The sequence below is a fragment of the Trematomus bernacchii genome, unplaced genomic scaffold (assembly GCF_902827165.1).
Source record: "Trematomus bernacchii unplaced genomic scaffold, fTreBer1.1, whole genome shotgun sequence".
NCBI classification, from domain to species: domain Eukaryota; kingdom Metazoa; phylum Chordata; class Actinopteri; order Perciformes; family Nototheniidae; genus Trematomus; species Trematomus bernacchii.
In genome coordinates this window covers 3048589-3058179 of record NW_022987641.1, presented here as the reverse complement: position 1 = coordinate 3058179, position 9591 = coordinate 3048589, and positions in this window count along the sequence as shown.

Here is a 9591-nt window from a genome sequence, read left to right as displayed (position 1 = left end):
TGACATGTCCCTTCTTTAAAAGTGAACATGGGAACTTTATTTTGAGTTAATATAATATTCTCTTACTTTTTTCTTACTTTTTACTAATATTTGACAACATTTGTACATGTTATCAGGAAAGCCAGACGTATTTGTAGTAACAGTAACATTTCTCATTTGCAAGTCATACGGTATTCTGGCTTAATAGACCGGTTTGAAGAGAACTTTATTATAATCCTTAATATGTCAAGCAAGCCCTTTAACATTGTCATGAAGTGTTGTCTTATCAGCATTTATAACTAAATAAATGACAGATTGTTGTAAAATATTTTATTATTAAAATGTATTTTTAGTTTCGGTTGTGTTTGACTTATGAGTGAGTGAAAAACCCGCACATAATATCATTAACTACCTATAAACATTCATAACTGCATGTTTGGTGGCATACTATAAAGCGTGTTATTCCATTCGTAATGACTTTATTAATGCCGGGACTTTTATTGACTCCCCAGCCAGCCAGACCTTTTATAACATTGCAACCCTAAAGGTTTTATTTAATGTATTTAAGCTCAAACATGAGGCAACAATTTAATTACCAATATTAAGGTCAACTAATAAACTTTTTATGGTGTGTTTAGAAAGTTATACCTCACACGTTGATCTTATAGCAACAGGTGGTTATGTTTAACTCAATATTAGAATTAGGAAAATGAACTGATGGAAACTAGTGGTGGCCATAAAAAATATAATGTACCTTGCTTAGGGCTGCAGGTCATCAAACAGGTTCTTAAAAAAAAATTCTGTCTCTCCTCATCCGCCTCACTTCGGCTTCAACTGAAAAGGCAGATGGGAAACTCTACATGTGTGCCAGAGAACATTTGGCTAGAAATAGTGATTGCATCCTCAAAGGATTAGCCAGTTGCAAAATACCTTATACTGTAACAGACAAAGTGCAATAGCATATAACGTCAAGCAGAAAAGAGCCTGAAGTGTCCATCAGCAAACCTGTACCTAATCCTGATGACACGGTTATTATTTCATTATAATGAAAGCTGTTGACTATATATTTGATGCGTCAGGATTTTTTTTTTAAATTCTTAGTCTGTTAATTTATGATTAATTTGCTGAATAAAAAGACAAATTACAAACACCTGATTGATTGATTGATTGAAAAGTGTATTAACAGCTTGTATATTGGGTACAGTACAGTACAGCTCAAAACATACAATTGTTAAGGGGATGCAGACCAGAGAAAGACTTTCTTCTTGTTTACATCAGGGTCCCCCATTTCCAATTCATCAGTACCTGATGTACTGATTCAGGGCTACAGTTTTTGCAACATCATGAGACAACCTCTTTGTATATACCGTGATTAAAGACACAAAGGGTCAGCTGTTCTCATGAAAGCCACGTCATGACAATGATGACAAATTACCTTCAGGAACCGAGGGAATATTTGCCCCGCGGTTCAAACAGTCACCACAAAAGAAGGTAAGGATAACACAGTGCCAAGATTCTTTTCACGGCTTAGATGAGAACCGGTAGCAATGTTCTCAAAATAAGTTGGGGGCAGGATTTCAGAATCAGAAACAGAATCAGAATACCTTTATTAGTCCCACAGAGGGGACATTTGCATCGTTACAGCAGGAAAGAGCCACAGACAGCTTTTTACCTCTACTATTGGAATCATATAATCTAGATATCATCAGTTATCCCATAACGCACTTTGCTAAATTAGACCAAACTTATGAAACTCTGTGAGCCAAAATAACACTACCTTAAATGATCATGGTTTAAATTAGCCATGTATTTGTTTGTGGTACTTACATTATGTCAGTGGCTGCAGCAACTTGAATCTAACCATCATAAACCACAGGCTGGTGGAGCTCATTTCAGAAGATATTTCTGCAAAACAAACATAGACATCTATGACATAACGGCGAAACTGTAACCTCTTCAAAAGAAAGAGGTGTTAAATAAAATGTAGTGACGATGAATGGTTTTTGTGTTAATGTAAGAGCAGGTGAAACAGACCGGTTAAATTTGACCAGGAACACAAAAGTTAAGAACAGCAGGTTTAAAGAACTATACAAGCATACTACTGGATATATCTCACACGCTACTGCATGCAAGTTTATAAAGTCCAATATATCTTTACCATATACATCTTACATAGATAATTGGAGTTTAAAAGATCCATAAAGGTACAATAAGGTCACTATAAAGAAAAAATTAAGCACCGCAGACCAGGTTTAAATCCCTAAAGGGACTATATAAGACATTAGGTTTGTGTGTTTGTGTGTGTGTTTAGATGGGGCAGCTGGAAGTAATCCTATTTAGGTACCAGCGAACAGGACTTTTGTTGGGCCCTAACCCTTATTTGACAGGAAATCCACACTTTAGCCGTTAACGGGCGGTGGACTTAAAGCCCTCCAGAGAGAGAGCAGCAGGGGGAAGAAATGGTTTGAGGTAAATGCCAGACGCCCGGCCCTCCCTCATTAAGACGCGTGCAGGTCATTCAATTTTTCTTTGGTCCCTTTTTTCTCCCTTTGGTGTGTGTGTGTGTGTGTGTGTGTGTGTGTGTGTGTGTGTGTGTGTGTGTGTGTGTGTGTGTGTGTGTGTGTGTGTGTGTGTGTGTGTGTGTGCGCATAGGAAAGTACCAGCAGGTGTAGAGGTGTGTGTGCTCAACGGCCGTAGGCCTTGGCAGCAGGCACGGCGGTGCACTGCACACCGTACACACATCATGCCAGAAACGTCAATCAGTGTCAGTGCAAAGAGGAAATCCAGACGCTCAGAAAATCTGACTTGGAGCAAATGTCTTTGTATTGGTACCCTTTGAAATAGCTGCATCCCATGTGCATCACAAGCATCAGGTAAATAAGTTAGGTTTGACATTTGATTATGCAGCAAGGGAGAAGATGTTGGAAGTGGGAGTGCTCTTTCAACAACAATCCAAAGCAATGGGAGCAATAACTTCAATGATTTATTTAGTTTCACTCAAAGCTTCGAGCCTATTGCTGAGGATTCCAAAACATTAGTCATTCTGCAGCATTGTTATTTGTTGCATGGGAATTTTGGTAGCCTTATGATTTACTGATGAGCAACTTTATCTCAACACTGGTTTGAGATCATATCAGTGTGATTGACATCGTTTCACAGCCAACAATAGATTCCGGTCACAAACGGCTTCTTACTTCAGTTCCAGATGATTTACAGGTATTTTTGGATGACATTTAAGAAAATTACTTCCTTAGACAAAGGAAGGATGGGCATTCAAAACCAAAAAGTAAAAACCAAAAAGTAAAACGTGTTTAGTCATGGGTTTCTCTCCTTGGCTTGCCTTTTCGCTTTTGATATGTTTAGCTGGAAACAACCACATAAATGCTCCTTTCTTTGTAGCTCTTGCCTTTCCTCTTTCCTCTTTCCCACATAAACACACACTTATTTCATGGCCTGCTGAGCCATGTAAAGAGGTGTGGACAGGGGAAGTGAGGAGGCAGAGAAGGGAGACCCAGAGAGATGGGTATGTTCATCATCAGTCAGAGATTAGAGCTTTTGGAGATCTTTAGTTCCAAAGGGCCAGGACCTGCCAACACACACAGAATAAAGCCTGAGTTGACTTGCTTCTTATAGCACTGTGCCAAAATGTGTGATTCTAAAACATTTTTACATACAGCTGTGTGCTTATCCAGCTGGCAGCTTCAAATATATAAATTAAGAGCAGTAATGTGAATGTATGTTAAGCCAAAACTGAAATATCAGTGGGAATGAAGTCCCGGGCCTGCATATTATCCACATTTTTTAGTTTTCTTAATTTTGCTATTTATTTTTATTTTTTTACCTGGAGTCACCTGATGGGGGTCCAGGTGTCCATGCCTTGACCTAGGGCAATATCATTAACACCATCCAATAGGCAGTTCCTTACCCCTTTTCTTCTAATTACTTTACACCCCAGCTGCCCAACAAACACATTCCAGCACATGAAGGAGGCTAATCACCGGTGTGATCTCCCCCTTTTCACCTCTGACCCCCCCAACACTAGAATAACAACGTCCATACCCACCGCCCAACCCCTCAACGCTTAACCCCCCCCCCCCCCCCCAATTAGGAGGGTGCTTTTCCTCTTGCAGATGACAGATGAGGGGTCAGAGGGTTGTCGGACCCCCTTGCTTGTTTCTCCTTGTGCCCACTGAGGGATGAAACAGGAGGGCTTCCTTGCCTTTGGGAGTGACAAGGAAAAAGATCCGGACATGGAAGTTGTACTGACATAGATAAATGACTGTTGGAGAACTGGGCACAGGAGTGCAAAGAGTGGGGAAGTTGGGGGGTGGGGGGGAAGCGGATGAGAAGATAGGATGTTTGATGGAGTTCAGGAAGAAAAAAGACGTTCAAGGAAAAGTTTAAAGTTGAGACAGAAGAAAGAGTATAACAACTGCGGAAGGATAGGACATTCGTTAAACGTCAGGGAAAGACATAGTGAGTAGATTGAAGCATTGAATGACCAAAGCAGAAACAAATGAAATTGAGAACAGGGTAGGGAAAGACAGAGAGAGAGATAAGGCATCACTCGCCGTGCTGAAAAGCTGCAGCCTTTTTCCTCCGCTGCAATAAAAGCAGAGCTGCAGTCCAATGAATCAAGGCGTTGGGGGCTTTCCTCTCTCTGTTGTGTGTTATGTCCACTGCTAATGGCCAGCAGATGTGGAGGTATTTCACAAGTGTGGCTTTGGAAAACATTCCCGCACATAAATCCAATTAGCTCGGACCCTGCACACGAGCTAGCAAGCAGGCGAATGCGCTTATGACCGCCCATAAGCTCCACAGTCACCGTTGACTTAAATAATCTGATTTCTCACAGAAGTTAGGGGAAGATGTATATTTAGTAATCGTTGAAGACTCTTTAAGCTTAAGTAAACCAATGGTCTAATCAATTATTTTGGCTATTTGGGTTTGTCTGGTTTAGATTTTGTGGTGGATTGATAAGCTTTGTCACTTCAGTCTTGGCTGTTAAGGTTTATGCAGGTGGTCTAAAAATAACAGTTAAACCACACTAGAAAGAGAATATTGAAACACTGCTAAATGTAGTTTTTGGGAAAAGTTGTATCCTCAATTGGAAATGCTTCTGCTCCCCAGATCACCTGCCCTGGGATCAAATAGTGCAGACTAAATAACCATGAACTCTGTGCCAAGCTAATATTCCTTGAGGCAGAGAAACGTCAACGTAGTCATGTTTCCTCTGGGAGTCGTTCTACAAAAAGAAGTTACCCTCCCAAAGTCAGTTATTTGTTCCTGACAGTATAAAGCCTTGTTTGGACAAGAGACTGGTAGCCAGATGACCTCTGGTTTATATCTGTGGTACCAATATGAATTTCATTTTATGAGGTGAGGTGAATGGACATCAGTTTTCCTACTGTCATAAAGGTCCCATGTTTGTCATTAAGTCCTTAAATTGAAAAGCTGGCCAGTAAAAACAAGTGTACTGTCCTTTCTAGCTCACAGCCATTGATTTATCTGGTGGAAAAGGTAACTGACACTAGCAGATTTCATCAGCTGTAGCTAGCTAGCATAAACTAATGCTGACCCGCATGTTTAGCTAAAAAGTTATCTTCTAATGTTACCATCAACATTGATACTAAACCTTCTTGCTCTCACATAATAGGTTATTCTCGAATTTATTTTGTAATAATGATTTTGTAAGCTAATGAAATGCTCATTGGTTTTGGAAATAATGTAAGGCTAAGTGTAGGTTACTGTATAAGCAAGTTAATTCAACCTGGTAACATTTTCAGCTTACGTATCTTGGAGCAGTCTCTAAAGTCTTTCAATGCTGAGTTTCGCTAAAGTATGGACAAATCCAGAACATGAATAATAGGCCTAGTTACGGTTGATAACTAATGATGAAGCAATCACTGTTTTAGGTGAGGTTTAACAAATAGACAATTGCCTGACATTGACCTACATTTCATGTTTTCAAGCATGAAACATGGTTGCTTCTTTGGAAACATCAATTTTAGAATGCACAAAAACCCATTTGTAAATGAATGCAAGGCGAAGAAAGATTATGCAATTGCAAATGTATGTTATATGTCTATAATGTTAGATTGTTGAGAGATGGCAGGTGAAGTAACCACCAACAGTTGATTTGCAGCTGGCCTCCATCTGTTAGGCTAAACTGTGTTTCAATGAATGTTTCCAGAATACAATTTGATATTCAAACTGTTTTTTTATTGCTTGTGACATAACATGTTTATATTTTGAATGTTTTAACTTTTTCTTATCTCATCTTTTTTGACAAACATCCATCAAAACTTTTATACAAGACTGCAGCTTTTGATGTAAAGCCTGCAAATAAAAGATTGAAAAATGTTCTGTTTGGCTGGGCGAGCTTTCCTACAACTCTTACAATCTCCTCAGGGTGCTTTATGTGAAATCCAGTTATTATGCAAACACATAAAAGATAGTGGACATATTTTGTCCACATTTGGGCCCGACCAAAGCCAATAACTGGTATATTTGAAACTGACCATAGTTGAAAAACCCAGATACTCACATCATCTCAGCAATTACATCAGTTCTTACGATCTGACCCAGAGTCAGCACTCTGCGGTGACTGCAGCCTACTGTGTCTGGATCGTGAGCGATTGTTTCTAGAGCGGCAGCTGCTGCAGGCTTGTCTGGCACCTCATTCACTGCTAACTGGCTCCACGTGTGTATAAGGACAGGTCCACATGCATTACATGTCCATTCTGCACACACACTCTGAGGTCCACACATACTGGCGTGAATGCACACCTCGCCACACGCCACAAACAGACACACATACACACACACTCACTAATCCCCTGGCTTTAGTGGCACAGCGGGAGTGTGGTGGTCTTGTGTGGCTTTATTAACTGGGGTGGGGCAGGGAGAGGTGAGATGGTAGAGAGAGCGAGGGATGTAAGGATGGAGGAAAGGGGGAGAGAGAGGACAGAATAGGGGGGAGTCCCACCAGGTGCTAATAGATTTCCTGCAGCTTTGAAACGTTTGCTTGCGCTGGTCTCCTGGAATGGAGTCAGGTTTCATCTGTGGCAAATTACCCAGACCGAGGATTGACCTCCCTTCAACACACACCCCAGACACACGCCTGCGACACACATTCTGACACACACTTACCAAGTGGGACAGACGTTTACACACACCCACAGTTACGCCTATATAGCACCAACATCCATCTGCAGTGGTGAAATGCCTTCACAAACATACACATTTTCTCTCCTTAAGGAAAACATTTATCAATCAGGGTTGGGGTGAGGTTTAGCAGCTAGCCTTGCTCAGGAGTAAAGTTAAAAAATACACCTAGCAACGTTGTATTTATTTGTATTAGGTTGTACAGAAAGAGTTGCCACATAATCTGTACTCTTTTCTGTGCCAAACAAGATACTATGTAAATGAGGTTGGATTTGCTAGTAGAAATGTTTTGTTAACGTGTTTTGACAGAGAAATTATGAAGCAACTTCTTAGAAAACATTTGCATTATCTATTCTTTACGGCAAGCTAAGCTAACCAGCTTTAGCTTGATATCCATATGACACAAGCCTATCTTTTCAAAGTTGGTTTGATAGATGGGGCAAACCAACACAGAACTCTCACCAATGAGTTAATCGAGTCCTGTGTGAAACAAAAAGTCAGCATTTAACCTTTTTGACGTTAGTTGGTAACTAAATATATTTTAAGCCAAACTGTGCTCTTTTGAACCAAACCTAACCAAATAGCTATGGTTCAAAACTGCACCCGTTATCCAGAAGAAAATACGTATTTCTCCAAACATAAATGAAAATGCAGTTTAGTTGCATGGAAACTTACATTTTAGTGGACAGGTTTGCTTCTCATGTAAGCCTTGGCAAGAAAGGGAACATGATTGTTTACCAAATGTTAAATTATACGTAGGTAACATGCCCCAACAATGTGTGGTTAAATTGATACTGTCTTTTCTAACTCTCAAACTCCCAATGTGTTCCTTTAACCTTCATGCATTAACACACATTTCCACTTAAATCAACCTCCAATTATCCCTGTGTTTGCCACACGGCAACCCTTTGATAGTTGTGGTTAGGTGCTACACCCTCCTATTTGCATAATTGCAATTTCATCTTCTCTTGGTGTGGTGTGTGTTTGTTGCCCGGAGACGTTTGGTAAAGGTGTTTATACATTCCTTTCTATGTTGTGCCCATATTTTTGCATGTATCCATATATGTATGCTTGTAGGAATGAGCGTACATAAAACTCCAATTGTCAGATGTGTCAAAAGCTTAATTTATCCACAGTTGACAGGGCTTGGCGTGTCAGAGGATCTTTAAGAAAGTAAGTGTTCTGTGTGTGCCAGCTCTTGGCGCTTAATCACACAAATTATGATTACACGCGGTTGAAATGCTGACTCGCGGTCCTGATCAGACACCCAGGGCTCGCAGCAGAGGAAATAACTCACTTCAGAGTAAAAGCCTGACTATGTCTGTTATGTAATTGGCTTGTATCTGATATGAGTCTGTTTCTGGAGAATCTGTACGACTCATCGTAGCCGTTTGCCTGGCAGTCATAGTCAGTGTTTGTGAATCCGAGCACAAATGTGTTTGATCGGACGGTTTGTAAGGCAATCAGCCAATCGGTCAGTTAAAAGAGTCTGTCTACCAAAACAATAGTCACAGCAGGGGCCAGATGCTCATAAATCTCTGACAACCCACTTTACTATAACATTTAGTCAGTTTGCGTGACTGATTCATGCTGCTTCACTGCTTTGTCAACAAAACTCTTATCAACAGAACAAGGATAATTTCCTGTAAATAATCGGCTCATATAAAATTGCTCGTAAAACATGTACATGTGTGTTGGAACATATCCCCTAAGAATAAATATATTGCCTACTGAAGGGTTGGTATTGTTTGGCCCAAAATGTGTATTGATCACATCACTTTGTATTTTTATATTAAACTTAGTAAACTAACAGTAACTATTCCTGTTGCTCTGCATACTCATGGATCTCGGTGTGACTATAGCTTTCTTTAGCAGGTTCTTAATGTTAAAGAAATAGCCTATTTTCACTACGAGTCCTTCAAGAGTAATATAAACACCGTTTCATGAAAGATGTGTCGACATGTCACATTTTAATAAAACCAAAAATTATGAGTTTGGTTCTGGGACTATTTCTTGGCTTGAAGCAAGCTTTTGTTTTGGAACAAAATAGATAGAACATTAACGCAAGAACGTTAATAAGAGATACTTAGATAAGTTGGTAGGCAGCAATAAAGTAAATTAACATATTTTCAAGATGTTGAACTATCAAGTTGAACTACATAGTTTTGTAAAGTCTTAGTTAATTATTAAAGTCACCCCTAAGATTCATGTAGATTAATCTTGTGCAGTTTTCAAAGATAAGTAGTCCTGTTTGGGCACCATCATTTCAAGACAAAGTTTTGAGAGCTTGTTTCATTTTTTGCCTCGGCCCTGTCTGCAAATCTCTGCAAGTGCTCCTCTGTTTTCTCTTTTTCTCTGCTCTCCTCTCTCCTCTCTCCTGAGATTAGGCTTCCAGTCAAGGACAGCTGATACAAACCGTGTATGATGTTGGTGATTCAAAAACCA